Raw genomic sequence first — 9,026 nt, forward strand, 5'->3', positions numbered from 1 at the left:
TAGAATGAATCTGGGAGGGTTCCATCTTCTTCTATTTTCTGAAATAATTTATGTAGAATTGGTAACAGTTCTTCTTTAAATGTTTTATAAAATTCACTTTAAAACCATCTGGTCCAGGGCTTTTCTTGGTTGGAAGTTGCCATCCTTAAAGACATATTTCACTCTGAGGAAAGTATAATGGTTTCGAAGATAAACTATATGGCCACATTATCTAGACACTTTATAAATCTAGATACTGGGGATGCAACATTGAAAGATGGTGAAATAATACATTAGTTCCTTATTGTTACTGTAATAAACTCAATGCCTTAAAATAATTCAAACGTATTATCTTAGGTTTCTAAAGGCCCAAATTAAAAATAGATTTCAAAAAGTTAAAAATCCAAGTATGTCTAGCATTGTATTCCTCCTTGAGACTCAAGTGGGAAATAGTATTTTGTTATCCTTTGCATTTACTTACCACCCACAATCCTTTGCTCCCATCATCTTCCTCCATCATCAGAGCTATGGCTGGTCAAGTCGTCTTTACATTATATAAATATTAGCCACTTTCCTTCTACTTCCACCACTCATCTGTCATTTTGCATTCTGTGGTGACACGCTCATTCCTGTGATACTAGAAGTTTTATTACTTGATACTTCTGATACTAGAAGTATTAATAAAGCAGGTATACTTATGTTTTCCATTCTTCTATCAGTTTCTTGTAGCATGGTGGCTTGTTTATTGTGGCATACAGTGAAAGCTATGTCACTGCTATTTTAAATACCAGCATGATCATCCGTAGTGGAAAAGTTCAACAGATTTTCCAGATTAAGACAGACTAGGGAGCAGGGTTGGCCACCCACTTCTGAAATAATGGATCCTTTAAAGCCCTATGAATAGCAGCAGAAGACCACCTAACACAGTGTTGAGAGATGAAGTCTTCAGGTTGGAAGACCTTAAAAGTATCCCTGAAGTTGTCTCCTCAATGTAGAAAGTTTATATTAATGATATGGATTGAGTAAGACTTTCAGCCTATGAAGGACTTTATTTGCTGATGAAGCACATCTCAAAAAAGGAGAAACAAATGCAAACATGCATTAATAATTGAAACATTGAATATGCAAAGTATAAATATAAGATAACTGGAATACAAAAATTAAATTGAACACATAAAAATTGACATCCTAGGCATTAAAGAATTGAAGTAGATTGGTATTAGGCTTTGTAAAACAGATAGTCATATGCTCTACTCTGCCAGGAATGATAAGTTAAAGAGGGATAATGTCAAAATCATCCTCAAAAAGAACATTTCAAATTCAATCCTGAAGTACTATGCAGTGATGTAATAATATCTATAAGCATGTATGAAAAACCTTCTAGTATGATTACTATTTAACTTTGCAATGCCAATCAATAAAGCCAAAGAAGAAGAAATTGAGCAATTCTATTAATGTTCGTAGTCTTAAATTCATCACAATAAAGATGCTTTAATAATAGCAAGTGAAATATTCCGAATGGCAAATATAGCCCTGGATGTGCTCACCAATCTATGCTAGGAAGTTTGGAGAACAGCTGGCTTGATGACAAACTGAATATTCACATTTACTCCCATTCTTATAGAAAGGTGATCCAATAATGTGTGCAGTTTATCAAGCAATATCTTTAACATCACAAGCAATACTGAAGAGCATTCAAAAGCAGTCAGAACAGTACATAGACACAGAACTACCAGACACTCGAGCTGGATTTAGAAGAGGCTACGACATCAGGGATATCATTACTTACGTCAGATGGATCCTGGTTGAAAGGAAATAATACCAGAAGAATGACTATTTGTGCTTTATTGATTATGGAAAGACTGTGTGAATCATAAATTATTACTAACATTGGGAAGGATAGGCATCCTGAAATACTTAATTATGCTCATAAGAAACTTATACCTAGACCAAGGATCTATTGTGCGAACAGAGCAGAGGAGCACTGCATGGTTCAAAATTAAGAAGTGTATGTTTGTGTCAGAGTTGTATTCTTTATCCATTCCTATTTAATCTATATGCTGAGCAAATTATTCATGAAGCTGGACTCTATGAAGAAAAATGTGGCATCAGAAATGGAGGAAATATAATAACCTTTACTATGTAGATGATGCAATCTTGCTTGCTGACAATGAGAAGGACTTAAAACACTTGCTGAAGTAATGGTTACAGTTCAAAGTCAAGAAAACAAAAATCTTCATCACTGCCCCAATAGACAATATCATGATGAATGAAGAAAGCATTGAGACTGCCAATGACTTCATCTTACTTGAATCCACAGTCAATACATTTGGTGTGAGCAGTAAGGAGATCAGAAAATGTACTACACTGGAAAAATCTGTAGTCAGGGACCTCTCCAAATTATTGATGAATAATGATGTCACATTGAGGACTGAGGTGTTCGTGATTCAGGCCATGGTCTTTCCAGTCACTTGCTATGAGTCTGAGAGCTGAACAATGAATCAGGATAACAGAAGGATTGATTCCTTTGAACTGTGATGTTGGAGAAGAGTGATGAAGATCCCATGGACTACCAAAAGAATAGATATGTCTTAGAGAAGACGAAGCAAGAGTGCTCCTTGGAGGCAAAGATAATGAAGCTTCATCTCACATATTTTGAGCATGTTGCTAGGAGAGTTTATTTGTTGGAGAGAGACCTTATGTGTGAGAAGGTAGAGGGGCAGCAAAAAAGAGGAAGATATTCGGCTAGGTGGGTTGATCTATGATGGCAACAGTGGCAATGGGCTTGAGTGTGCCAGAGATTGTGAGGAAGGCACTGGATAGCACAGTGGTCAGATCAGTTGTACGTAGGGTTCCTAGGAGCTATACCTGACTTGACAGCACCTAAAAACAACAACAAAAGTTACTGGAACATAAAAGTTGGAAATGAAGAAGGACTAACTGTTGGAAAATAATGACTTTGGTGATAGAAATCAAGCTAGAGATAGTATGATAGAATCTTATATAGTCAAAGTAATTTATTTACTAAAAATAACTTTTATTAAAAAATGTATATATACCCACATCATTTTACTGTCCTAGTTTTTTTCTTTTTAAATGATGTTCACCGAAGTGTACTTGCATGTGATATTGTTCAATACTTTCCACATTGTTGGATAACTTTTTTTCCTTTTAATGGGAGCAAATATGAATCTCTTCCAGTTAGTTCATGAGGTAGCTACCTTCCAAATTCCTTAGCATAGTCTAATAAGAACTCCTAAGATTACATCAGTTTGTTGACATATCTTAATTGCTATTCCACTGACTCTTGTTGCCTTTTTTTTTTTTTTTTGCCAATTCCCTTGGTGCAGCTTGAATGTTTTCCTATATTGCCATTGTTTTTTGATAATATGATACTTGCTGAAATGATTCACTATTAATAAGTTCGTTTTGGTGCAATTACTCTGTGTACATAGAACATAAAGAAGCTAATGAAAAAGAAGAAATGGTGACATAAGAAGGCTGAAAAAATATCTCAAGAAGTAATTCAAGAAGAGAAGGAAAAGCATTATCATGAAATATGGGAGGGGGACCCTAGAATGGTCAGCAAAATAGGAATAGAAGATAATTTCCTCAACATAATGAAAGCTTATATTCAAAACCAAAAGTCAATATGCTTGTCAACTGAGAAAGACTAAAAGCATTGTCCTTGTGAGCAGGGACCAGACAAAGATACCCACTATCACCACTTCTATTCAATATTATATTATATTGGAAGTACTTATTAGGGAAATAGAGCAAGAGAAGAAAATAAGAGACATCCAGATTGGCAAAGAGATGGAGAAACTGTCACTATATGCAGAAAATATGATAGTGTACAAAGAAAATCCAAAGGACTCAACAACAACAACAAAAAAACACCAAAAAAACAAACAAACAAACAAAAAACCAACCCCAACCTGTTAGAGCTAGTAGACTAACTTAGTAGAGTGGCAGGATACAAAATCAAAATATATATAGGTCAGTGTGATTCCTCTAAAGTAATAAAAAGTACTCAGAGAAGGAAACCAAAAAGCAATACCATTTACAATAGCCAACCACAAATTTAGATATTGAGAAACAAACCTAACTAAAGACACAAAAGACATTTACAAAGAAAACTACAAAACACTTATGCTAAAAACATAAAAGACCTAAATAAATGGAAAAATACCTCCTGTTCATTGATAGGAAGATGCAATATGGTGAAAATGAAGATTCAATATAGTGAAAATGACAATCCTGTCAGAAACAATCTACATGTTTATTACAATTGCAGTACAGATACCAAATTTATTTTCAAAGAGATAGAAAAGGCAATTGGCAAGTATATGCGGAGAAGAAACAGACTTTGAATAAGCAAAGTACTTATGAAAAACAAGAATCAAGTGGGAGGCATAGTATTCCCTGACCTCAAAACCTACTGCACAGCTGTAAAAACCAAAATAGCATAGTATTGATACAATGACAGACATGTAGACCAATGGAATTAAATTAAGAACTTACAAATTAAATCATCTATCTATTACAGTCAATTGATATTTGACAAAGAAACAAAACCTATTAAATGGGGAAATGACAACCTCTTCAGCAAATGGTACTGGCAAAACTAAACTACAACCTGCAGAAAACTGAAGCAAGATGAATACCTCTAACCATACACAAAAATCAACTCAAGTTGAATCAGAGACCTAGGGGTAAAGCCCCAAACAGAAAGATAAGGGGAAAAGTGGAATCAAGCTTACAAAGCTTATCCCATCGTATAAGAAAGCTGATAAAAACAGCCAAAAATATACAACCAGGAAAGGATGAAATTGATGAATGGGACCTTCTAAAGATTAAATCCCTGTGTGCATCAAAAACATTTTTCAACAGAGTGAAAAGAAAGCCTACTGACTGGGAAAAACATTTGACAATACCATCTCACAACAAAAATTTACAGCATACTACAGGGCCTCCACATGAAAGACTGATAACCCAATTACAGAATTAGCAAAAGACATGGAAAACCTTTTCACAGAGGAAGATATTAGGATGGCCAACAGACAGATGCTCAAAATCACTAGCAGTAAGAGATATGCCAATGAAAAACACGAAGAGATACTATCTAATCCCAATAGCAGTGGCAAAATTTAACAGCATGTTGGCGAGGCTATGGAAAGATAGGAACTCTCATACACTTTGATGTGATTGTAAAATGGTACAACCACTCTGGAAGCCAGTTTGGTGTTTCCTCAAAAAGTGGAACATAGAAATTCCATATGACCCAGCTATTCTAGTGCTTGAAATACCCCCCAACATTATAACTGAGATACATACAAATGGACATTTGCACACCAGTGTTTACAACAATATTATTCACCATAGTAAGAACTAGGAAACAGTCCAAATGTCCAAATGGATTGAGAAATTTTGGTACATTCAAACAAGGGAATACTAAGAAGCACTCAGGAGCAAAGATTTTAAAAATTACTGTTTAACTTGGGAGGGACTACAGAGTATTATGCTGATGAACTAACTCAGTCTCCTAAGGACAAATACTGGATAAGGCTATTATTGTAGAAATAGAAAGATACCTAGTAAAATGTGTATGAGGGGAGGAGCAGAAGGATGAGGAAGGGCAGGGGGAGAAAATCATAGGGCCACACAATTTAATGAGTGGGGGGAGGGGTGGGTAAAGGAAATGACAAATATCTGGCAGGGATATGGAAAGACAGGGTAATGGTGAGTATAGTTCAACATTGATTAATTTTATAAAATATGAATGGAATGATTGCATGAAACACAATGTGAAAGAAGAATAATGTGAAGCAAAATGTATACAAACTTTGTAAACAAACAAATATAAAAATTTATTTAGGGGGAACAAAAAGACCTAGAGTTGGAAAACCAAAAAGAAGATGACCATATTCAACGTTTCTCCACCTGCAAGAAATTAATAAAAAGATTCGAGCCTCAAATTGGAATATATAATGATTCTATGGGCAAACCTTTGAATGATGTAAGGCATAAATAAAGTCATTATGCTGAAAAGAACTGGTTGATGCTCATCCATTTTAGGACATTGCATTTAATCAAGAGCCAGTAGTGTTTAAGGAACAAGTCCAAGCTGCAGTGAAAGTACTGGCAAAAAAATTAGGCTACAGGAATTGATATGCCAATTGACAGGTTTCAACAAACGGGTGCAGCCATGGACATACTCATTCATCTATGCCAGAGAATTTGGATGGCAGCTTCCTGGCCAAATGGCTTATGCTTATACCTAAAAGATCCAGAAGATGATACAACAAAATTTGGAAATCATCAAACAATGATTAACATCACCTGAAAATAAAGTGTTGTTATTGTTATTGTTTTTATGTGCCATCAAGTTGCTTGCGACTCATAGCGACTTTATGTGCAATAGCTCTGCAATCTGTCCAATTTTGAGCCAATTGCACTGTGTCTGACACACCAACCCCTATGACCCCAGTTACTGTTAATCTACCTCAACTGGGTCTTCCTCTATTGTACTGTACCACCTTTCCAAGTATAATGTCCTTCTCCAAGGACTAGTCCCTTCTGGCCACTTGCCTGAAGTGTGTGAGACGGAATTTCAGAATCCTTGTCTCCAAGGAGCAGCTTGGTTTCACCCTCCCTATTTATTCTTTTGGTAGTCCAGGGTATGTTCAATACTCTTCTCCAGCACCACAACTCAAAGTCATTAATTCTTCTTTTATCACTCTTAGTCATTGTCCAGCTCTTTGATGCACAACAAGTAATTGTGAAGACTACAGCTTGGATCAGGTGCACCTTAGTCTCTAGACTGATGTCATTGATCTTCAGTACACTGGAGAGGATCCTGACAGCAGATTTTCCCCAATTTAATTTGTCTTTTCGTTTCCTGGGTGTTTGTACTAAGAGAGTTGACTGTGGAGCTAATCAACTTGGAGCTGTTAACAATCTGAAGCTCTTTTCCATCTATGATGATGCTTCCAATTGGCACAGTGGTGAGAATCTTTGTTTTGTTGATGTTGAGTTTCAATCCATATTAAAAGCTGCAGTCCTTGACCTTCTGCAGCAAATGCCTCAGGTCCTCCTCAGTTTCGGCAAGCAAGATTGTGTCATCTGAACAACACAGGTTGTTGATCTGTCTTCCTCCAATCCTGATGCCAGATTCCTTCTCATAAAGTCTAGCCTCTCAAATGATCTGTTCTGCATATAGATTGAAAAGGTATAGAGTTAGAGTGCTTCCCTGCTTTACACCTTTTCTGATTTTGAACATGCAGTGTTTTCTTGCTCTGTTCTGAAGACTACTCCTGGTCCAAGTATAGGTTTCACGTAAGCATAATTAAGTGTTTTAGGATTCCTGTTTTTCTCAAGGTTAGCCACAATAATATGGTGGCTGTAGTGCTCAAACGTAGAACTCTAGAAACTCAGGCAGGATTCAGAAGAGAACTTGGAAAAAAAGGTATCAATGATGGCATTAGATGGAAATTTACTGACAGCAGATAATTCTAGAAAGCTGTTAAACATTGTTTATTGACTATATGAAGAAACTGAACTGTGTGAACCATAATAAATTGTTAATAACACTGAGAGTAATGGCAATGCTAGAACACTTGTGCTCATATGAAACTGGTGCTTCTTGTTGTTGATTGCTTTCGAGCTGAGTACAACTCATAGCAACCCTATGAACAAAAGGCCTGAAGTGCCTCTACGACTATTGACATTTATCAAAGTTCATTGTTTCAAGAGGCAAGTTGTTGAAAAGTGGATGTCACTCCTGCTTCCAAACCTTATAGAATGTGTTATTGGTTGAGTCATCTGAGATGCATAACGACCCTATATATAGCAGCTCTGAAACCTTCCCTGTCCTGAGCGAGTCTCACAAATTCTGACACACCAACCCCCATTTCCCCAGTTACTGTATCAATCCATCTCTTCTGGGGTCTCCCTCTCCTGCTCAGTCTGTCCACCCTTGTGAGCAAGATGTCCTTCCCCAAGAACTGATCTCTCCTGTCCATGTACCCAAAGTGAAGCAGAGCTTCAAAATCCTAGCCTCCAAGAAGAACTTTGTTTCACCCTCTCCAAGACAGACCTATTTGTTTTCTTCTCAGTCTATGGTATGTTCAAGATTCGTCTCCAGCATCACAACTCAAAGGCATCTATTCATCTTCTGTCATCCTTAGTCATTGGCCAACTATCTGAAGCATAACAAGTAATTGAGAAAACTATGGCCTGGATTAGATGCACCTTTGTATCTGGACTGACATCGTTGCTCTTCAGCACTCTGGACAGGTCCTGACTGATGGTGTTAAGAGTGTTGATTTGGACCCAAGCAAGCTGTAATTACTAACAACCTCAATCTTTTCTCCATTTATTGTGATGCTGTCAATTGGCCCAGTAGTGAGAATCTTTGTCTTCTTGATGTTGAGTTTCAATCCATATTAAAGACTACAATCCTTGGCCTTTTGCAGCAAGTGCTTCAGGTCTTCTTCAGTTTCAGCAAGCAAGGTTGTATCATCTGCATATTGTAGATTGTTAATGAGCCTCCCTCCAATCATTATAAAACCTTGCTTCCCAAATAATCTTTTCTGTATACAAATTGAAAAGGTACGGGGACAGGATACATCCCTGACACACTCCTTTCTTGATTTTGAACCATGCAGTGATCAGAGCAAGAGGATATTTAATGGTTTTAAAACAATAAAAGTGTAAGTCACAGTTGTATCTGTTCACCAGATACCTATTCAATCTGTATGCTGAACAAGTAATCCCAGAAACTGGACTATCGAGTTTGGAAGAGAAAATATTAACAGCCAGAGATATTTTAATGATGCAATCTTGTTTCTATAAAATGATAAATACTTAGAGCATTTACTGGTGATGCCTAAAGACTATTTCCTTGAGGATGGGTTACACCTCAACACAAAAATTATAAGTGAGTCAATATAAAACATCATGGTAAATAAAAGAAAGGTTGAAGTTGTCAAGGCTTTTATTTACTTGGGCCTACAGTCAGCACATATGGAAGAAATAGTCAAGAA

This window comes from Elephantulus edwardii, unplaced genomic scaffold (assembly GCF_000299155.1).
Source record: "Elephantulus edwardii isolate Elephantulus edwardi_28Jun2011 unplaced genomic scaffold, EleEdw1.0 scaffold00332, whole genome shotgun sequence".
Taxonomy (NCBI): domain Eukaryota; kingdom Metazoa; phylum Chordata; class Mammalia; order Macroscelidea; family Macroscelididae; genus Elephantulus; species Elephantulus edwardii.